Source organism: Aotus nancymaae, unplaced genomic scaffold (assembly GCF_030222135.1).
Source record: "Aotus nancymaae isolate 86718 unplaced genomic scaffold, 86718_ANA_hifiasm-v0.15.2.pri h1tg000075l, whole genome shotgun sequence".
NCBI lineage: Eukaryota > Metazoa > Chordata > Mammalia > Primates > Aotidae > Aotus > Aotus nancymaae.
The window spans coordinates 4,275,864-4,299,503 of NW_026988490.1; the positions used below are offsets into that span (position 1 = coordinate 4,275,864).

Below are 23,640 nucleotides of genomic sequence, written 5' to 3' on the forward strand. Positions count from 1 at the left end.
TGTGGACTCCTGGACATGGGGACTGTCCTCCCTCTGTGTTGTTGTGTGATGTGGACATGTGGACACAGGGCCCAGCTTTCCTCCCTCTATGTCCTGGTGTGATGTGGACGTGTGGACACAGGGCCCAGCTTTCCTCCCTCTCTGTCCTGGTGTGATGTGGACGTGTGGACACATGGCCCAGCTTTCCTCCCTCTATCTCCTCGTGTGACGTGTACCCCTTGACATGGGGACTGCCCTCCCTCTGTGTCCTGGTGGGAGGTGGACGTGTGGACACAGGACCCAGCTTTCCTCCCTCTATGTCCTGGTGTCACGTGGACCCCTGGACATGGGGACTGCCCTCCCTCTGTGTCCTGGTGGGAGCTGGACCTCTGGACATGGGGCCTGTCCTCCCTCTGTGTCCTCGTGTGATGTGGACACCTGGACACTTGGCCTGTCCTTCCTCTGTGTCCTGATGTGATGTGCACGTGTGGACACTGGACCCACCCTTCCTCCCTGTATGTCCTGGAGTGACGTGGACCCCTTGACATGGGAACTGCCCTCCCTCTGTGTCCTGGTGTGATGTGTACACCTGGACACGGGGCCTGTCCTCCCTCTGTTTCCTGGTGTGATGTGGACGTGTGGACACAGGGCCCAGCCTTCCTCCCTCTATGTCCTGGTGTGACGTGGACCAGTGGACATGAGGCCTGTCCTCCCTCTGTGTCCTGGTCTAATGTGGAAGTGTGCACACATGGCCCAGCTCTCCTCCCACTTCGTCCTGGTGTGATGTGGACCGCAGGACATGGGGCCTGTCCTTTCTATGTGTCCTGGTGTGATGTGGACACCTGGACATGGGACCTGTCCTCCCTCTATGTCCTGGTGTGGCACGGATCCCTGGACATGGGGCGTGTCCTTCCTCTGTGCCCTGGTGTGATGTGGTCCTCTCGACATGGGGCCTGTCCTCCCTCTGTACCCTGGGGGGATGTGGACTTCTGGACACAGGGCCCAGCCTTCCTCCCTCAATGTCCTGGTATGACGTGGACCCCTGGACATGAGGCCTGTCCTCCCTCTGTGTCCTGGTCTGATGTGGACTTGTGGACGCAGGGCACAGCCTTCGTCCATCTCTGTCCTGGTGTGTCTTAAACCCATGGATATGGAGCCTGTCCTCCCTATGTGTACTGGTCTGATGTGGACGTGTGGAAACACAGCACAGCCTTCGTCCATCTCTGTCCTGGTGTGTCTTCAACCCCTGGATATGGAGCCGGTCCTCCCTCGTGTCCTGGTGTGACGTGCACCCCTGTACATGGGGCCGGGTCCTTCCTCTGTGTCCTCTTGTCGTACGGATCCCTGGACACAGGGCGTATCCTCCCACTACGTCGTGGTGTGACGTGGACCGCTGGACATGGGACCTGTCCTCCGTCCTCCCTCTGTGTCCTGGTGCGATGTGGACTCTTGGACCTGGGAGCTGTCCTCACTCTGTGTCCTGGTGTGATGTGGACGTGTGGACACAGGACCCAGCCTTCCTCCCTCTGTGTCCTTGTGTGATGTGGACGGGTGGACACAGGGCCCAGCTTTCCTCCCTCTATGTCCTGGTGTGACGTGGACTGCTGGCCACAGGGCCTGTCCTCCCTCTGTTTCCTCGTGTGATGTGGACACCTGGACATGGGGCCTGTCCTCCCTCTGTGTCCTGATGTGATGTGGACGTGTGGACACTGGACCCAGCCTTCCTCCCTCTGTGTCCTTGTGTGATATGGACGTGTGGACACAGGGCCCAGCTTTCCTCCCTCTATGTCCTGGTGTGACGTGGACCCCGGGCATGGGGACTGCCCTCCCTCTGTGTCCTGGTGGGAGGTGGACCGCTGGACATGGGGCCTCCTCCCTCTGTGTCCTCGTGTGATGTGGACACCTGGACACTTGGCCTGTCCTTCCTCTGTGTCCTGATGTGATGTGTACGTGTGGACACAGGACCCAGCCTTCCTCCCTCTGTGTCCTGGAGTGACGTGGACCCCTGGACGTGAGCTCTGTCCTCCCTGTGTGTCCTGGTGTGATGTGGACATGTGGACACTGGACCCAGCTCTCTTCCCGCTATGTCCTGGTGTCACGTGGACTCCTGGACATGAGGCTTGTCCTCCCTCTGTGTCCTGGTCTGATGTGGATGTGTGGACACAGGGCACAGCCTCCGTCCATCTCTGTCCTGGTGTGTTAAACCCCTGGATATGGATCCTGTCCTCCCTCTGTGTCCTGTTGTGATTTGGACGTGTGGACACAGGGCCCAGCTTTCCTTCCTCTATGTCCTGTTGTGACGTGGACCCCTGGACATGGGGGCTGTCCGCCCTCTGTGTCCTGGTGTGACGTGGACCGCTGGACATGGGGCCTTTCCTCCCTCTGTGTCTTCGTGTGATGTAGAGACGTGGACACGGGGCCTGTCCTCCCTCTGTGTCCTGGTGTGATGTGGACGTGTGGACACATGGCCCAGCTGTCCTCCCTCTGTGTCCTGCTGTGACGTGGACCCCTGGTCTTAGGGCTTGTCCTCCCTCTGTGTCCTGGGTTCATGTGGACACCTAGACACGGGGCCTGTCCTCCCTCTATGTCCTGGTGTGGCACGGAGCCCTGGACATGGAGCCTGTCCTTCCTCTGTGTCCTAGTGTGATGTGGTCCTCTGGATATGGGGCCTGTCCCCCTCAGTATCCTGGGGGGATGTGGACTTGTGGACACAGGGCCCAGCCTTCCTCCCTCTATGTCCTGGTGTGATGTGGAACCCTGGACATGAGGCCTGTCCTCCCTCTGTGTCCTGGTCTGATGTGTACGTGTGGACACAGGGCACAGCCTTCGTCCGTCTCTGTCCTGGTGTGTCTTAAACCCCTGGATATGGAGCCTGTCCTCCCTCGTGTCCTGGTGTGACGTGAACCCCTCGACATGGGGCCTGTCCTTCCTCTGTGTCCTCTTGTCACACGGACCCCTGGACACAGGGCCTGTCCTCCCTCTGTGTCCTGATGTGATGTGGATAGCTGGACACGGGGCCTGTCCTCCCTCTGTGTCCTGGTGTGATGTGGACTCCTGGACATGGGGACTGTCCTCCCTCTGTGTTGTTGTGTGATGTGGACATGTGGACACAGGGCCCAGCTTTCCTCCCTCTCTGTCCTAGTGTGATGTGGTCGTGTGGACACAAGGCCCAGCTTTCCTCCCTCTATATCCTCATGTGACGTGTACCCCTTGACATGGGGACTGCCCTCCCTCTGTGTCCTGGTGGGAGGTGGACGTGTGGACACAAGACCCAGCTTTCCTCCCTCTATGTCCTGGTGTCACGTGTATCCCTGGACATGGGGACTGCCCTCTCTCTGTGTCCTGGTGTGAGGTGGACCTCTGGACATGGGGCCTGTCCTCCCTCTGTGTCCTCGTGTGATGTGGACACCTGGACACTTGGCCTGTCCTTCCTCTGTGTCCTGATGTGATGTGCACGTGTGGACACAGGACCCAGCCTTCCTCCCTCTATGTCCTAGAGTGACGTGGACCCCTTGACATGGGAACTGCCCTCCCTCTGTGTCCTCGTGTGATGTGGACACCTGGACATGGGGCCTGTCCTCCCTCTTTGTCCTGAGGTGATGTGGATGTGTGGACACAGGACCGAGCCTTCCTCCCTCTGTGTCCTTGTGTGATGTGGACGTGTGGACACAAAGGGTCCAGCTTTCCTCCCTCTATGTCCTGGTGTGACGTGGACCCCTGGACATGGGGACTGCCCTCCCTCTGTGTCCTGCTGGGAGGCTGACCACTGGACTTGGGGCCTGTCCTCCCTCTGTGTCCTGGTGTGATGTGGACACCTAGACACTTGGCCTGTCCTCCCTCTGTGGCCTGGTGTGATGTGTACGTGTGGACACAGGGCCCAGCTTTCCTCCTGCTATGTCCTGGTGTCACGTGGACCCCTGGACATGAGGCCTTTCCTCCCTCTGTGTCCTGGTGTGATGTGGACACCTGGACACGGGGCCTGTCCTCCCACTACGTCCTGGTGTGATGTGGACGTGTGGATACAGGGCCCAGCTTTCTCCCTCTATGTCCTGGTGTGACATGGACCCCTGGACATAGGGCCTGTCCTACCTGTGTGTTCTCGTGTCATGTGGACACCAGGACATGGGGCCTGTCCTCCCTCTATGTCCTGGTGTGGCACGGAGCCCTGGACATGGGGCCTGTCCTTCTTCTGTGTCCTGGTGTGATGTGGTCCTCTGGACATGGGGCCTGTCCTCCCTCAGTATCCTGGGGGGATGTGGACTTGTGGACACAGGGCCCAGCCTTCCTCCTTCTATGTCCTGGTGTGACGTGAACCCCTCGACATGGGGACTGTCCTCCCTCTGTGTCCTGGTCTGATGTGGACGTGTGGACATAGAGCCCAGCATTCCTCCCTGTTTGTTCTGGTGTGACGTGGACTCCTGGACACGTGGCCTGCCCTCCATCTGTATCCTGGTGTGATTTGGACCCCTGAACATGAGGCCAGTCCCCCCTCAGTGTCCTCGTGTGATGCGGACCCCTGGACATGGGACCTGTCCTTCTTCTGTGTACTGGTGTGATATGGACCCCTGGACACGGGGCCTGTCCTTCCTCTGTCTCCTGGTGTAACAATCACCCCTGGACACAGGGCCTGTCCTCGCTCTGTGTTCTCATGTGATGTGGACGTGTGGACACAGGGCCCAGCCTTCCTCCTTCTATATCCTGGTGTGGCGTGGACCGCTGGACCTGAGGCCTGTCCTCCCTCTGTGTCCTGGTCTGATGTGGACGTGTGGACACAGGCCACAGCCTTCGTCCATCTCTGTCCTGGTGTGTCTGAAATCCCTGGATATGGAGCCTGTCCTCCCTATGTGTCCTGATGTGATGTGGACAGCTGGACACAGGGCCTGTCCTCCCTCTGTTTCCTGGTGTGATGTGGACGTGTGGACACAGGGCCCAGCCTTCCTCCCTCTATGTCCTGGTGTGGCACGGATCCCTGGACATAGGGCATGTCCTTCCTCTGTGTCCTGGTGTGTTGTGGTCCTCTCGACATGGGGCCTGTCCTCCCTCTGTACCCTGGGGGATGTGGACTTGTGGACATAGGGCCCAGCCTTTCTCCCTCTATGTCCTGGTATGACGTGGACCCCTGGACATGAGGCCTGTCCTCCCTCTGTGTCCTGGTCTGATGTGGACGTGTGGACACAGGGCACAGCCTTCGTCCATCTCTGTCCTGGTGTGTCTTAAACCCATGGATATGGAGCCTGTCCTCCCTCTGTGTACTGGTCTGATGTGGACGTGTGGACACAGGGCCCAGCTTTCCTTCCTCTATGTCCTGTTGTGACGTGGACCCCTGAACATGGGGACTGTCCTCCCTCTGTTTCCTGGTGTGACGTGGACCGCTGGACATGGGGCCTGTCCTCCCTCTGTGTCCTCGTGTGATGTGGACACCTGGACACGGGGCCTGTCCTCCCTCTGTGTCTTGGTGTGATGTGGACATGTGGACACATGGCCCAGCTGTCCTCCCTCTTTGTCCTGCTGTGACGTGGACCCCTGGACTTAGGGCTTGTCCTCCCTCTGTGTCCTGGTGTCATGTGGACACCTAGACACGGGGCCTGTCCTCCCTCTATGTCCTGGTGTGGCACGGAGCCCTGGACATGGGGCTTGTCCTTCCTCTGTGTCCTAGTGTGATGTGGTCCTCTGGATATGGGGCCTGTCGCCCCTCAGTATCCTGTGGGGATGTGGACTTGTGGACACAGGGCCCAGCCTTCCTCCTTCTATGTCCTGGTGTGACGTGGAACCCTGGACATGAGGCCTGTCCTCCCTCTGTGTCCTGGTCTGATGTGGACGTGTGGACACAGGGCACAGCCTTCGTCCGTCTCTGTCCTGGCGTGTCTTAAACCCCTGGATATGGAGCCTGTCCTCCCTCGTGTCCTGGTGTGACGTGCACCCCTGGACATGGGGCCTGTCCTTCCTCTGTGTCCTCTTGTCATACGGACCCCTGGACACAGGGCCTGTCCTCCCCCTACGTCCTGGTGTGACGTGGACTGCTGGACATGGGGCCTGTCCTCCCTGTGTGTCCTGGTGTGATGTGGACTCCTGGACATGGGGACTGTCCTCCCTCTGTGTTGTTGTGTGATGTGGACATGTGGACACAGGGCCCAGCTTTCCTCCATCTATGTCTTGGTGTGATGTGGACGTGTGGACACCGGGCCCAGGTTTCCTCCCTCTCTGTCCTGGTGTGATGTGGATGTGTGGACACATGGCCCAGCTTTCCTCCCTCTATCTCCTCGTGTGACGTGTACCCCTTGACATGGGGCTCCCCTCCCTCTGTGTCCTGGTGGGAGGTGGACATGTGGACACAGGACCCAGCTTTCCTCCCTCTATGTCCTGGTGTCACGTGGACCCCTGGACATGGGGACTGCCCTCCCTCTGTGTCCTGGTGGGAGGTGGACCTCTGGACATGTGGCCTGTCCTCCCTCTGTGTCCTCGTGTGATGTGGACACCTGGACACTTGGCCTGTCCTTCCTCTGTGTCCTGATGTGATGTGCACGTGTGGACACAGGACCCAGCCTTCCTCCCTGTATGTCCTGGAGTGACGTGGACCCCTTGACGTGGGAACTGCCCTCCCTCTGTGTCCTGGTGTGATGTGGACACCTGGACACGGGGCCTGTCCTCCCAGTACGTCCTGGTGTGATGTGGATGTGTGGATACAGGGCCCAGCTTTCTCCCTCTATGTCCTGGTGTGACATGGACCCCTGGACATAGTGCCTGTCCTCCCTCTGTGTCCTGGTGTTATGTGGACACCGGGACATGGGGCCTGTCCTCCCTCTATGTCCTGGTGTGGCAGGGAGCCCTGGACATGGGGCCTGTCCTTCTTCTGTGTCCTGGTGTGATGTGGTCCTCTGGACATGGGGCCTGTCCTCCCTCAGTATCCTGTGGGGATGTGGACTTGTGGACACAGGGCCCAGCCTTCCTCCCTCTATGTCCTGGTGTGACGTGAACCCCTCGACATGGGGACTGTCCTCCCTCTGTGTCCTGGTCTGATGTGGACGTGTGGACACAGAGCCCAGCCTTCCTCCCTTTATGTTCTGGTGTGACGTGGACTCCTGGACACGTGGCCTGCCCTCCATCTGTATCCTGGTGTGATTTGGACCCCTGGACACGGGGCCAGTCCTCCCTCAGTGTCCTCGTGTGATGCGGACCCCTGGACATGGGACCTGTCCTTCTTCTGTGTACTGGTGTGGTATGGACCCCTGGACACGGGGCCTGTCCTTCCTCTGTCTCCTGGTGTAACAATCACCCATGGACACAGGGCCTTTCCTCGCTCTGTGTTTTCGTGTGATGTGGACGTGTGGACACAGGGCCCAGCCTTCCTCCTTCTATGTCCTGTTGTGGCGTGGACCGCTGGACCTGAGGCCTGCCCTCCCTCTGTGTCCTGGTCTGATGTGGACGTGTGGACACAGGCCACAGCCTTCGTCCATCTCTGTCCTGGTGTGTCTGAAATCCCTGGATATGGAGCCTGTCCTCCCTCTGTGTCCTGATGTGATGTGGATAGCTGGACACGGGGCCTGTCCTCCCTCTATTTCCTGGTGTGATGTGGACGTGTGGACACAGGGCCCAGCCTTCCTCCCTCTATGTCCTGGTGTGACGTGTACCGGTAGACATGAGGCCTGTCCTCCCTCTGTGTCCTGGTCTAATATGGCAGTGTGCACACACGGCCCAGCTGTCCTCCCACTTCGTCCTGGTGTGACGTGGACCGCGGGACATGGGGCCTGTCCTTTCTATGTGTCCTGGTGTGATGTGGACACCTGGACATGGGACCTGTCCTCCCTCTATGTCCTGGCGTGGCACGGATCCCTGGACATGGGGCGTGTCCTTCCTCTGTGTCCTGGTGTGATATGGTGCTCTCGACATGGGGCCTGTCCTCGCTCTGTACCCTGGTGGGATGTGGACTTGTGGACACAGGGCCCAGCCTTCCTCCCTCTATGTCCTGGTATGACGTGGACCCCTGGACATGAGGCCTGTCCTCCCTCTGTGTCCTGGTCTGATGTGGACGTGTGGACACAGGGCACAGCCTTCGTCCATCTCTGTCCTGGTGTGTCTTAAACCCATGGATATGGAGCCTGTCCTCCCTCTGTGTACTGGTCTGATGTGGACGTGTGGAAACACAGCACAGCCTTCGTCCATCTCTGTCCTGGTGTGTCTTAAACCCCTGGATAAGGCCGGGCGCGGTGGCTCAAGCCTGTAATCCCAGCACTTTGGGAGGCCGAGGCGGGTGGATCACGAGGTCAAGAGATCAAGACCATCCTGGTCAACATGGTGAAACCCCGTCTCTACTAATACAAAAAATTAGCTGGGCACGGTGGCGCGTGCCTGTAATCCCAGCTACTCAGGAGGCTGAGGCAGGAGAATTGCCTGAACCCAGGAGGCGGAGGTTGCGGTGAGCCGAGATCGCGCCATTGCACTCCAGCCTGGGTAACAAGAGCGAAACTCCATCTCAAAAAAAAAAAAAAAAAAAAAAAAAAAAAACCCTGGATATGGAGCCGGTCCTCCCTCGTGTCCTGGTGTGACGTGCACCCCTGTACATGGGGCCGGGTCCTTTCTCTGTGTCCTCTTGTCGTACGGATCCCTGGACACAGGGCCTATCCTCCCACTACGTCGTGGTGTGACGTGGACCGCTGGACATGGGACCTGTCCTCCGTCCTCCCTCTGTGTCCTGGTGTGATGTGGACTCTTGGACATGGGGACTGTCCTCACTCTGTGTCCTGGTGTGATGTGGATGTGTGGACACAGGACCCAGCCTTCCTCCCTCTGTGTCCTTGTGTGATGTGGACGGGTGGACACAGGGCCCAGCTTTCCACCCTCTATGTCCTGGTGTGAGGTGGACCCCTTAACATGGGCACTGCCCTCCCTCTGTGTCCTGGTGGGAGGTGGACTGCTGGACACGGGGCCTGTCCTCCCTCTGTGTCCTCATGTGATGTGGACACCTGGACATGGGGCCTGTCCTCCCTCTGTGTCCTGATGTGATCTGGACGTGTGGACACTGGACCCAGCCTTCCTCCCTCTGTGTCCTTGTGTGATATGGACGTGTGGACACAGGGCCCAGCTTTCCTCCCTCTATGTCCTGGTGTGACGTGGACCCCGGGTATCGGGACTGCCTTCCCTCTGTGTCCTGGTGGGAGGTGGACCGCTGGACATGGGGCCTGTCCTCCCTCTGTGTCCTCGTGTGATGTGGACACCTGGACACTTGGCCTGTCCTTCCTCTGTGTCCTGATGTGATGTGTACGTGTGGACACAGGACCCAGCCTTCTTCCCTCTGTGTCCTAGAGTTACTTGGACCCCTAGACGTGAGGCCTGTCCTCCCTGTGTGTCCTGGTGTGATGTGGACATGTGGACCCTGGACCCAGCTTTCCTCCCGCTATGTCCTGTTGTGACGTGGACCCCTGGACATGAGGCTTGTCCTCCCTCTGTGTCCTGGTGTGATGTGGACGTGTGGACACAGGGCACAGCCTTCGTCCATCTCTGTCCTGGTGTGTCTTAAACCCCTGGATATGGATCCTGTCCTCCCTCTGTGTCCTGTTGTGATTTGGACATGTGGACACAGGGCCCAGCCTTTCTCCCTCTATGTCCTGTTGTGACGTGAACCCCTCGACATGGGACCTGTTCTCCCTCTGTGTCCTTGTGTGACGTGGACCCCTGGACTTGGGAACTCTCCTCCCTCTGTGTCCTGGTCTGATGTGGACGTGTGGACACAGGGACCTGCCTGCCTGCCTCTCTGTCCTGGTGTGACGTGGACCACTGGACATGGGGCCTTTCCTCCCTCTGTGTCCTGGTGTGATATGGACATGTGGACACAGGACCCAGCCTTCTTCCCTCTATGTTGTTGTGTCACGTGGACACCTGGACATGGGTCCTGTCCTTCCTCTATGTCCTCATGTGACATGGACCCCTGGACACATGGCCTGTCCTCCCTGTGTGTCCTGTTGTGATGTGCCAGTGTGGACCCACTGCCCAGCCTTCCTCCCACTGTGTCCTGGTGTGACATGGACCCCTGGTCACAGAGCTTGTCCTCCCTCTGTGTCCTGGTGTGATGTGGACCCCTGGATATGGGGACTTTCCTCCCTCTGTGTCATGGTGTGATGTGGACCTGTGGTCATGGTGCCCAGCCCTTCCTCCCCCTCTGTGTCCTGGGCCATTGGGTGTGGGCCGAACAGTGGCCCGGGACCTCCAGCGGGCTGAGTGTGATGTCTCATCCATGCCTTGATGCTGCCTCTCTTGTGTGAGCCGAGGTTTGTGAATGGTGCTTGAGTTAATTGGGCTGAGTGTGGGGCCCTGGAAATGCTGGGACTTCCCTGTTGACAGTGCCCTTGTGTGCTGCAAGGTGTGTTTGCCAACCCTCCCGATGCCCGGCACGGAAGCTCTTGTTGGAGGCGCTACCTGTGATGCAAAGCCCTCTTCTCCACTGGAACATTCCATCAGCCCGTGATTGAGTTTCAAATACTGAGGACGGGGAGCACCCCCTCCAATAGCAAGGAGGGACACCAGGTGGAGATAAATGTTTATTTTATTTATTTTTTAATTTATTTTGATATGGAGTCTTGCTCTGTCGCCCAGGCTGGAGAGCAGTGGTGTGATCTCGGCTCACTGCAAACTTTGCCTCCCAAGCTCAAGAGATTCTCCTGCCTCAGGCTCCCAAGTATCTGGGATCACAACACCCGCCACCACGCCTGTCTGATTTTTTGTATTTTTAGTAGAGATGGGGTTTCACCATGTTGGCCAGGCTGGTCTCAAACTCCTGACCTCATGTGAGCTGCCTGCCTCAACCTCCCAAAGTGCTGGGATTACAGGTGTCAGCCACTGTGCCTGGTCTGAGCTGGCTTCTTTTAAACCATCACCAATTCCATTCCCCCTCTCCTCCCTGAGAAGCAAAAAGGATATGGACTGGTATCTCCAAAGGTGGGTCTTACAGCTTTACTAGAGAAAAGAGACAACTTTGAGAGGCCGAGGCAGGCGGATTCCTTGAAATCAGGAGTTCAAGAGCAGTATGGCCATCAAGGTGAAACCTTGTCTCTACTAAAAAAATACAAAATTTAGGCCAGGGTTGGTGACTGGTACCTGTAATCCCAGCTACTCAGGAGGCTGAGGCAGGAGAATTGCTTCAACCCGGGAGGCAGAGGCTGCAGTGAGGTGAGATCGTGCCACTGCACTCCAGCATGGGTGACAGAGAGACTCCATCTCAAAAATAAATAAATGAAGCTGGGCATGGTGCCTCACACCTGTAATGCCAGCACTTTGGGATCACAAGGTCAGGGGTTGAAGACCAGCCTGACCCACATAGTGAAACCACATCCCTAGTAAAAACATAAAAAATTAGCTGGGTGTGTTGGCGGGTGCCTGTAATCCCAGCTACTCGGGAGGCTGTGGCAGGAGAATCGCTTGAGCCCAGGAGGTGGAGGTTGCAGTGAGCCGAGGTGATGGCATTGCACTCCAGCCTGGGTGACAGAGTGAGACTCTGTCTCAAAATAAATAAATAACTAAATAGGACAGGTACAGTGGCTCAGTCCTGTAATCCCAGCACTTTGGGAGGGCAAAGCAGGCAAATCACTTCAGATCACGGGTTCAAGACCAGCCTAGCCAACAGGGTGAAACTCCATCTGTACCAGATATATAAAAAATTAGCCAGGCATGGTGGCAGGCGCCTGTAATCTCAGCTACTGGGGAGGCTGAGGCAGGACGATCACTTGAACCGAGGAGGCAGAGGTTGCACTGAGCCGAGATGGTGCCACTGCACTCCAGCCTGGGAGACACAGCAAAACTCTATCTCAAAAACTAACTAAATAAAATAAAATAAGGCACTGAGCTGGAGTTAGGAAGTCAGGGATGAAGGGCAGAGTCAGGGATGAGGGCTCCTCACCCCGATCCCAGCTGCACTTGTCCACCTGCTAGTCATTTATGCTCCAAATCCCCATGCTCAAAATCGTAACACAGGCCTTCTAATACCAAAATCACCTCTGATCAGACACACGGCAGGAAACTCACTTGGCTTTGTATGGCATTCTCAAAACACAGGCATGTGAGGAGACACCACTATTCAACATTAAAATAGATGACCATTTTCCACCGATCAAGTAAGCAGAGATTGAAATACTGGCACTGCGGGAGGCCTAGACAGGCATATTGCTTCAGCCCAGGAGTTCCAGACCAGCCTGGGCAGTGTACCCAGCCCCTGTCTCTACAGAAAAGATAGAAATTAGCTGGGCATAGTGGTGTGCACTTGTAGTACCAGCTACAGCGATGTCACACCTCCTCCTGTACTCCCAGCTACTCGGGAGGCTGAGCGGGGAGGATCCCTTGAGCCTGGGAGGTCAAGGCTACAGTGAGTTATGATCACACAACTGCACTCCAGCCTGGGTGACACAGTGACATCTTGTCTGTAAAAAAATAAAACAGGAAAATCAAAACTACTTTGAGCGACTATCTCACGCCAGTTAGAACGGCGATCATTAGAAAATCTGGAGACAACAGATACTGGAGAGGATGTGGAGAAATAGGAACACTTTTACACCGTTGGTGGGAGTGTAAATTAGTTCAACCATTGTGGAAGACAGTGTGGCGATTCCTCAAGGACCTAGAAATAGAAATTCCATTTGACCCAGCAATCCCATTACTGGGTATGTATTCAAAGGATTATAAATGGTTCTACTATAAGGACACATGCACACGAATGTTCATTGCAGCACAGTTTACAATAGCAATGACCTGGAACCAACCCAAATGCCCATCGATGATAGACTGGACAGGAAAAATGTGGCACATATACACCATGGAATATTATGCAGCCATCAAAAATGATGAGTTCGCGTCCTTTGTAGGGACATGGATAAACCTGAAAACCATCATTCTCAGCAAACTGACACAAGAACACAAAATCAAACATCGCATGTTCTCACTCATAGACGGGTGTTGAACAAAGGGAACACATGGACACGGAGGGGAGCACTATACACTGGGGTCTGTTGGAGGGGAGTCGGGGGGACAGCGGGGGTTGGGGAGTTGGGGAGAGATAGCATTGTGAGAAATGCCACATATAGGTGAAGGGGAGGAAGGCAGCAAATCACAGTGCCACGTATGCACCTATGCAACAATCTTGCATGTTTTTCACATGTACCCCAAAACCTAAAATGCAATTAAAAAAAAAAAGGAAAGGAAAAAAGGCCAGGCATGGTCACTCACACCTGTAATTCCAGCAGTTTGAGAGGCCGAGTTGGGCGGATCACATGAGGTCAGGAGTTCGAAACCAGCCTGACCAACATGGTGAAACCCCATCTCTACTGAAAACACAGAAATTAGCCAGGCGTGGTGGCCAGCACCTGTAATCCCAGCTTCTCGAGAGCCTGAGGCAGGAGAGTCGCTTGAATCCGGGAGGTGGAGGCTGCATTGAGGTGAGATCACACCACTGCACTCCAGCCTGGACGACGGAGCAAGATCCCATCTCAAAAAGAAAAAAAACAAGAAACTTCTATCTCCAATATTTACGGTTCCTGAAATTGCCTCCTCACATATTTTCAGTTCGGCCTAAAGGTTTCTCTGTACACAGTGAACTGTGAGGTAACAGAAAGTGTAAACAGACCAGAACCTACTCTTCTGCTGACCGCTGAGTTTCAGCCAAAGGCAGCCAAATGTTGAAACCGGGTTCAAATAAGGTAAACGCCAAGCTGCCACCAATGAGGCTGTTTCTGTGCCTGGCTTCTGCCTTCCCTCCCTCCCTCCCTTTTTTCCTTTCTCCCTTCTTCCTTCTTCCTTTCCCTTCCCTTCCCTTCTTCCCTTCCCTCCCCTCCCATCCCCTCCCTTTCCCTCTCCCCCTTCCCTTCCCGGCTACCCTTCCCTCCCTTCCCCTCCCCTCCCCTCCCCTTCCCCCTTCCCTCCCCTCCCCTCTTCCCTCCCCTTCCCTTCCTTCTCCTCCCCTCCCCTCCCATCTCCTCCCCTCCCCTTCCCTCCACTTCCCTACCCTTCCCTACCCTCCCTTCTCCTTCCCCTTCCCTCCCCTCCCCTTCTCCCCTTCCCTCCCCTCCCCTTCCTTCCCCTACCCCTTTCCCTCCCCTTCCCCTTCCCTTCCCTCCTCTTCTCCCTTTCCCTCCCCTCCCCTTCCCTCCTCTTCCCCCCTTCCCTCCCCTCCTTTCCGCTCCCCCTTCCCTTCCCTCCCCTCCCTTCCCCCTTCCCCCTTCCCCTCCCGTTCCCTTCCCCCTCCCCTTCCCTCCCCTCCCTCCTTCCCTCCCCTCCCCTCTTCTCACTTTTCCTTCCACCCTTCCCTTCCCTGTTCCCTTCTTTCCTTCTCTGCTTCGCTTCCCTCCTTTCCCCACCCCTCCCCCACCCCTCCCCTCCCCCTTCCCTCTCTTCCCCTCTGCTCCCCTTTCCTTTCCCCTTCACTTCCCCGTTCCCTTCTTTCCTTCGCTTCTTTCTTTCCCTTCTTCCCCACCCTTCCCTTTCTCATTCCATTTCTCCCTTCCCCCCTTCCCTCCCCCCTCCCCTTCCCTTATCCCCCCAACTTCCTTTCCTTTACTGAGATGGAGAATCTCTCTTGTCACCCAGGCTGGAGTGCAGTGGCACAATGTCAGCTCACGGCAAACTCCACCTCCTGGGTTCAAGGAATTCTCCTGCTTCAGCCTCCCGAGTAGCTGGGATCACAGGCATGTGCCACCACACCCGGCTAATTTTTGTATTTTTAGTAGAGACGGGGTTTCATGATATTGATCAGTCTGGTCTCCCAGTCCTGACCTCAGGTGATCTGCCTACCTCGACCTCCCAAAGTACTGGGATGACAGGCGTGGGCCACCATGCCTGGCCAAGAACAGATTTTAATCAGCAAGAGGGATGAAGGTCTAGTGTGCCCTGACCTCACCCTGGATTCATGCAGGGCTGAGTGGGAATTTCAAAGAAGGACGCTTGGCACAGTTGGCAAAGAAGGAGTTAAAGGTTTTCTTGGTGTAATACCAGAGGCAGGCATCTGGGAGCCCAAGCCATCAAAGCATGCTCTGCTCCCAGGAGGCCCAACTCAGAGGAGAGGCTTTCAGACATGCCTCAGCTGAAAAACGTCTCAAAGGGTTGGAGGGAGGACTCGACTTTAGCACCTTTCTGTAAACGCTCTGGGAGACGGTGGTGGGGGAGGTGGTGTCTTGTCCTTGACTGGAACAAACAGCAAATTATTTTGGAAACTCTGTCAAGAACTTCCACGGGGCCTGGGGCCACCCCAGCAGTAAGGCCTGACCTGAAGCTGTTCATGTTGCTTCACGTCCTTTTTTGTTTTTGAGATGGAGTCTCACTCTTGTTGCCCAGGCGGGAGTGCAGTGATGTGATCTCGGCTCACTGTAACCTCCACTTCCCAGGTTCAAGCGATTCCCCTGCCTCAGCTGGGATGACAGGCACCTGACACCATGCACGGGCAATGTCTGTATTTTTATTCGAGATGGGGTTTCACCATTCTGGCCAGGCTGGTCTGGAACTCCTGACCTCATGATCTGCCTGCTTCAGCCTCCCAAACTGCTGGAATGACAGGTGTGAGCCACTGTACCTGGTGGTTTACGTCTTTTACTGGGGCGCAGGGAGGTGGAGATGAAATGCTCTGTGCTGGTGGAGGCTGAGGTCTGCTCGCAAAGGGCCTTGGGGGCACCTGGTGGACATTTAGAGGAGGGCAGAGTGTCACAGGGACAGCAGAGCGCTCACCACGGACTCCATGAAATCAAGTCTGCCAAGACCAGGAGTGTGTGCAGCGACTTCTGGGTGCGTTTGAAAGAATCCACCCAGCCGGGCACGGTGGCTCTCGCCTGTAATCCCAGCACCTTGGGAGGCCGAGGAGGCCGGATCACCTGAGGTCAGGAGTTCGAGACCAGCCTGGCCAACATAGTGAAACCCCGTCTCTACTAAAAATACCAAAATTAGCCAAGAGGTTGCAGTGAGCCGAGATCTTGTCACTGCACTCCAGCCTGACCAACAGAGCAAGACTCTGTCTCAAAAAAAAAAAATTAAGAATTCACCCTATGGACATTGTCCTCAGACCCAGCAACCCCCGCCGTGACCCCTGTGAGCCCCGAAAATCTGAGACAGGTCTCAGTTAATCTAGAATGTTTTATTTCACCAAGAGTCATGACACGCACCCGTGACCCAGCCTCAGAAGGTCCTGACCACAGGTGCCCAGGGTGGTCGGGGCACATCTCAGTTTTATATGTTCTAGGGAGACAGGTGACATGAATATGCAAGGTGAACGTGATTCGGTCAGGAAAAGCGGGACATCTGGAACAACAGCAGGAAGACTGGAAGCCGGAGGGAGAAACTCTTTTGAGTTTCTGATGAGCCTTTCCAAAGGAGGCAATCAAATATGCATCTATCTCAGTGAGCAGAGGATGACTGTGAACAGAACAAGAGGCAGGTTGGCCCTAATCAATTGCCAGCTTGAATTTTATTTTTAGCTTCATGATTTGGGGGTTTGGAAACTTCTTTTTCTTTCATACTTCCAAAACTACAGAGCCAGACTTGGTCTCAAAAAATTAAAAGTAAAAAACTATCTTGCCAACCGGTGACTGCCGTAAATACCACTGCAGTGCACACTTTGAAAAGGCAAGCTGACATTATATAATTTCACATTGAATGATTAAAAACAAAAATGCCGCTGAGCGTGGTGGCTCATGCCTGTAATCCCAACACTTTGAGAGGCCGAGGTGAGTGGATCACCTGAGGTCAGGAGTTCAAGACCAGCCTGGCCATCATGGTGAAACCCCATCTTTAAAAAAATAAAACGTAGCTGGGCATGGTGGCATGTGCCTGTAATCACGGCTACTCGGGAGGCTGAGGCAGGGGAATTGCTTGAACCCAGGAGGCGGAGGTTGTGGTGAGCCGAGATCGCGCCATTGCACTCCATCCTGGGTAAGAAGAGCGAAACTTCATCTAAAAAAAAAAAAACAATAAAAATAAATAAATGCAAGTTGAATGCAAAATTCAGTATTTAAATTGCAAATGAAGGATTAAAAATAAGTGTTGAGTATGAACAGGTTACCTTTTCTGGAGAATAGGTGAGGTAAAAAAATAATTATTTTTCCTTTTTTACTTTACAAACATTTTTGTGTTTTGAGACGGAGTCTCGCTCTGTCACCCAGGCTGGAGTGCAGTGGCGCGATCTTGGCTCATTGCGACTTCTGCCTCACAGGTCCCAGTTGAAGCAATTCTCCTGCCTCAGCCTCCAGAGGAGCTGGGATGACAGGCACGTGCCATGATGCCCAGTGAATGTTTTTGTATTTGTAGTAGACATGCTGGGGTTTCAGCATATTGGCCAGGCTGGTCTTGAACTCCTGACCTTGTGATCTGCCTGCCTCGGCCTCTCAAAGTGCTGTGATTATAGGCGTGAGGTACCGCGTCCGGCCCTTATAAACTTATCTTTACTGTTGAACTTTTTATTTTATTTCTTTATAGTTACTATTTTTTGTAGAGACGGGACCTGACTATGTTGCCCAGGCTGGTCTCTAAATCTGGGGCTCAAGCCATCCCCCACCTCAGCCTCCTAAAGTGCTGGGATTACAGACATGAGCCACATCACTGTTCTGTTTGCTTGCATCAGCTTTTAGATACAAATTAACTAAACATAACCTCAAGTGACACCAGCAGGAATTGTAGTCTCCGCTCTCTCTAGGCAGCCCCCAGGAACACATAGGGACTGCATGGTAACCCCCAGAGACCCCCACCCCTGGGTCCCACAGGGTGGGCCAAGCAGGGAGGGGAACCAGGGACCTGGTCAGTCCCACAGGAAAGGACTTGACTCCCTGAGACCAAAACTGCCTTTACAAATTATTATTTTTTTAAATTTTGAGACGGGGTCTCGCTCTGTCACCCAGGCTGGAGTGCAGTGGCATGATCTCCACTCACTGGAACCTCCACCTCCCAGTTTCAAGCAGTTTTCATGCCTCAGCCTCCCAAGTAGCTGGGATTACAGGCACCCGCCACCATGTCCGGCTAATTTTTGTATTTTTAGTAGAGACGGGGTTTCACCGTGTTGGCCAGGCTTGTCTCGAACTCCTGACCTCAGGTGATCCACCCGCCTCGGCCTCCCAGAGTGCTGGGATTACAGGCATGACCCACCACACCCAGCCCTACAAAAATTTTAAGTGAGAAGTTTAGGGGCAGTGAGAGAGATGTGACCTCATCCAGCCCCTCCTGCTTCTCACCTCCCAGCTGTCCTTTTTCACTCCTGGGTTTGTGTCACAATATCTTTGTAGTTTAGCTTTGAAAGGTGCTGTGTGTCCCAGAGAAATGCTTGTAATCCCACAGAGCCTCACCATGGGGCCCACCCCAAAGCACTCCCCTGGGCTTCATGAGGTGCCGTTTGAGAGCCTTGGGTCTCGTTAGGTTTTTTTATTTTTTTGAGGTGGAGTTTCGTTCTTGCCACCCAGGCTGGAGTGCAGTGGCATGATCTTGGCTCACTGCAACCTCCACCTCCCTGGTTCAAGCAATTCTCTGCCGCAGCCTCCCGAGTAGCTGGGATGACAAGTGCCCGCCACCGTGCCTGGCTAAATTTTTTGTATTTTTAGTAAAGATGGGTTTTCACCATCTTGGCCAGGCTGGTCTTGAACTCCTGACCTCATGATCCACCTGTCTCAGCCTCCCAAAGTCCTGAGATTACAGACGTGAGCCACCAAGGCCAGCAATTTTTTTGTATTTTTAGTAGAGACAGGGTTTCTCCATGTTGGTCAGGCTGGTCTTGAACTCCCGACTTCAAGTTATCCATCTGTCTTTGTCTCCCAAAGTGCTGGGATTACAGGCGGGAGCCACTGTGCCTGGCTAATTTAGATTCTTAGAAAGAAATGCTTAGCAGGGAGGTAGGAACAGAAGCTGTGTCTGGAAGGAGAGTGTATCCTGGTCATGTGCACAGGCCCAGAACTTCTCCCTAGGGAGGAGCAGGCAGACCAGTATTGGTGGGGGAGAGCCCTCAGGGTCAGGGAAGGTGTCTCAGGCACAGCCACATGCACCTGCTTAAGGGTAGGGTTTATGGTCCTTTGACCCAAGGGCAAAATGTAAGGTCACGCCGGATAAAGGAGCAATCTTTTTTCTTTTTCTTTTTTTTTTTTTGAGACAGAGTCTCACTCTGTCACCCAAGCCAGAGTGCAGTGGCGCAATCTTGGCTCACTGCCACCTCCACCTCCCTGCCTAGTTCTAACAAGTCTCCTGCCTCAGCCTCCTGAGTAGCTAGGATTACAGGCGTGTGCCACCAAGCCCAGCTAATTTTTGTGTTTAATAGAGATGGGGTTTCTCCATGTTGGTCAAGCTGGTCTTGAACTCCTGACCTTGTGATCCCCCCACCTCGGCCTTCCAAATTGCTGGGATTACAGCCATGAGCCACCGTGCCTGGCCAGGCTTCTGCTTTTCAAAGTTTCCCCCAAAGCAGCCAGCGCCAGCAATCTTCAGAAGGATGCACTGGCTCCTGTTCACCAAAGAATGCTCCACCGTCCTGCTGCCCTCTCCCCACCATCACTGCAGCTTCGCTCCAGCATCTGCTGACTGCTCAGAGTGATCGTAAGCAGAAAATACTGCAGGAACCTCAGCTTGGGGCCTCTGCTGCCTCCAGTACAGGTGATGACCCCGGTCCCACTTCCATTCTTAATCTTTTTCTCATTGCTTTGTCTCCTCCAAACTCCAGGTACCCAAGGGGTGGGGACTGGAAGCTGGTTCCCTGCACACCTCACTCCCACCCATCCTTCCTCACAGCAGGGAGGCCCTCTGTCCTCACTGCCCACCCTGAATCAGCCCCACCAAGCCCTGGGCTCTGGGACACCACCTTGCTGGATGGCTGCCGGCTAACACCATCGCTGGCACTATGGCCGGGCATCGTCCACTGGATGAGGCCCCACCGTGGGATGCTGCGTGGCACCCTGCATAAAGTTCCCGTGACCTCAGACTGCCTCGATCCCCATGGCCAATAGAGGCCTCACTTTCTTAGACCAGAAGCAGCTCGGTCACTGTGGACATTTGCCGTTCTCTGCCTCCTCTAGCTTCCCTGGTCGGTGTGACAGACACTGAACCGGCCACACGGGCCTTGCTGCGACCTCATGGTGGTACGTCCACACGCAGCCTGCTTGGCTCACCCCACCAACCCCCACACCCCACGGGGACTGTCAAGATGCACATCATGGATCCCTCTAAACCACCAGCAAAGCCCCACTCCCACCCCAAAGACCCAGCACTAGCCAGGAACACCCTGGACCTAATGCGAGTGGGGCCCACAGGTCTCCCCCTCCCTCCCTCTCATTCCCTGTCTCTCTCCCTTTCTCTCTCCATCTGTCATTCCCTCTCTCTCTGTCTCTCATTCTCTCCCTTGCTCCCTCTCCCTCTCCCCGTGGCCCAACGGCTGGGACTTACCCCTGCCTCTGCCAAGGCCCTGCTCCTGCCGTCCTGGGTGTTTGCTGTGTCACCTCCTCTGTGCTCCCCCTACCCGCACACCCGACCTGACTCTCCTCCCTGCCATGGCTCTCCTGAGAGTAGACATTGTACGAATCAGCACCATGTGGGCCACAGAACAGCTCCCAGGATGCCTGCCAGAAGAAACCCATTTCCAGTAAGAGAGTCACCTGGTCATCTGGGCGCACTGTGGTGAGGCCATCCTCCAGGATAGAGGGGCACCCTGCGGAACACAGAATCCACAGGCGAACCCCACCCCCAAATCCAAATCAATCCCTCAGAGTCCCCAATTCTACAAGTAACCCCTCCAAGTCCCAAAATCCACCATCCCCAAATCCACGAACAACCCACACAAAAATGACATGGTGTAATCCCTAAATTTACAAAAATGACATGGTGTAATCCCTAAATTAAGATAAGCCTACCCACAGAACATAAGATATATGGCTTGCAGAGTCGAGGCTCTTTCCAATGAGTGGTAACTTTTTTTTCCCTTCTGTATGGTAACTACTATAACCATATTTTCTCACCCCATCCCCTCCAAAAAAAATAGGAATTCATTTTTTTTTTTTTACACACAACCAAAACTGATGCTACTTTTGGCAGGGCAATCTGTGATGCATGAATCATTTGCTAAAACTTCAGCTGTAGTGTGGGTACAATGAGCATTTTTGAAGAACACATAGGACATCGTTTATAACTGTATGAATCTGACTAATCATATAATAGATACTCAATAAAGACTCATATGTTTTTCGAAATTGCAACTCAGGACCAAGAACTCTTCAACCTTTAGCACAATGAACTTTGGGCTGTCTCCTGTTAGCACCTGCCTGCTCCCCTGGCTGTGAACGGAAGCACTTGGGGAATGTCACTTCTCCAGTACCCATCAAAGCCCGACTCTGATTAGGGCTCTGAGGCCACAGCAGACTTGTGTTTGAAAGTATATCTGCACTAATGAGAATTTTTTCCTCTTCAGTTAAGCTATCGTGAAACTATATGTTTGGCTTTAGAGAAAGAGGACAGCATGCCAGGAGTGGAACACAGAAAATATGACAGTTTTAAAAATGCTAATTACATGGATTTGAGATGACTCTATAAATATGAACATCAAAAAGAGATGAAAGTTAAAATATTCAAATGAGGACAGTGGGGAAAAGGAAATGTCAAAATAGCAAAGATAAGATATTGTAAGTGGTTAGCACGCATGATACACATTGTATATTTAGTAAAGGCATAAACAAATTTGGCTCTAAGCTGTTCAGCATCCAAGCCAGGAAGAAAAAAAAGAAAAATTGGTATAACTTTTTTTTTTTTTTTTTTTTAATTGAGATGGAGTCTCGCTCTTGTTACCCAGGCTGGAGTGCAATGGCGCGATCTCGGCTCACCGCAACCTCCGCCTCCTGGGTTCAGGCAATTCTCCTGCCTCAGCCTCCTGAGTAGCTGGGATTACAGGCACGCGCCACCGTGCCCAGCTAATTTTTTTGTATTAATAGAGACGGGGTTTCACAATGTTGACCAGGATGGTCTCGATCTCTCGACCTCATGATCCACCCGCCTCGGCCTCCCAAAGTGCTGGGATTACAGGCTTGAGCCACCGCGCCCGGCCAAATTGGTATAACTTTAAGGAAAGATGTAAGAATAGGCTAGAGGAACAGAAAGTATTTATTCAGCCACTCTTCCATTTTATCACAATGTAAATTCTATGCAAAAGGTGTTGGCTTCCATTCTGAGGATTAGGAAACTGAACGTCTCAGCTGTGCTAAGAAATATTTTTAAAATGTTCTCAACCATTATGTGTAAACCCAAGTATCTAACACCAAAGATCATTCTGTTTCTATTACAGCACACTCCAAGTCCCATCTAAGAAAGCCTTGATTTAGGAAAATTAAGCAAAAATGTGTTGCGTGCTTAGAGCAAGATATTCTCCCCCTATTTCTCTTGGTGGATCCCTTCTTAGAGCAAAGACTGGGTATTCTCAGAAACCCCATCAGGCTGGTCATGTGCTCTAAAGTCATTTCAGCTTCCCAGGGTGGCAGGAACAGGTGAAGACACATTCTGTTCTACTTACTCCTTCTTGACCAATACGTGGCCGTGAATGGACCGAAGAAAAGATAACAAATGATAGAACCCAAGGTATTTCTGTAGAAAGCTTAAGGCAATCAAATTTTAAAATTAATACACACTAAAGGAGGAGGATAATGAGTTGTATCTAAAGGTATCATGAAGAGACTTTCTTTTCAATTTCCTGGTGATTACTATCCTCACTGGCAGTGAGTTACCTTATATTAGTTAATTGTATTTATTGTTGTTGGCAGTGACTATACAGTAAATCAAGTAATTAACAGCCTCCCAGACTACACACAGAAGAGAGGTAAAAAAACGCCAAACAGATTAATTTCTCACCTGATTTTCGTTCAGCACTTCTCTTTTCAGTGATTTGGCCTTCGTGCTGTTCCTAATGTGGGAATTTGGACAGCATAGGTGAAGCTTTGAGGTCCTTCAAGGAGTAGGATTTGGCAGCTGGAAGGTCCAATGGTCTCAGTAAGGAGGAGCTGAAGGCAGACACTGGGGGTAACAAATATGAAGCAACAGGTTGAAACGGGAAATGGGGAATGATCTTAACTAGTCTTGTTTCTTTTGTTAGAATGTCAACCTTATTTCATAGATCACTATCCATTACAGGAAGACCCTCCTCTTCCTACTGATTCAAACTGCTAAGAAGTTGGAGTGTCCAGAATTTTTTGATTTCTTTTTTATTTTTGGAGTCGGGTTCTAGCTCTGTCGCCTAGGCTGGAGTGCAGTGGCATAATCATGACTCCCTGCAGCCCTGACTTCCTGAGTTCAAGCAACTCTCCAACCTCAGCCACCCGAGTAGCTGGGACCACAGACAAACAACACTATGCCTGGCTATTTTTTTTTTTTTTTTTGTAGAGACAGAATCTTGCTATGTTGTCCAGGCTGGTCTTGACACCTGGGCTCAAGCGATCCTACCACCTTGGTCTCCCAAAGTGCTGGGATTACAGGCATGAGCCACTGCACCCAGCCTGGATTTTTTAAAAACTAGAGTACCTGGGCCATACTGGAGGCATATGCAACTTTAAGAAGATGGGATTTGCCCATCTTCTGGAAAACTCTCTCCCTGTGGCTATACAAAATCTCCATGGTCATCTTCTAATTCGTTGAGTTTCCTCGGTCATATAGTGAGGTCCCAGCTTGTGACAACTGTGCTTAAGCATCTATCACTTCACT

At 53.6% G+C, this 23,640-nt stretch overlaps 1 long non-coding RNA gene across 1 annotated transcript in view; it reads left to right on the top strand.

Moving 5' to 3' along the window:
• LOC135271095 (uncharacterized) overlaps positions 1-23,640 on the top strand; it is a 469,429-nt gene that overhangs the window by 12,498 nt on the left and 433,291 nt on the right. The gene's annotated exons all lie outside the window — the stretch shown is intronic.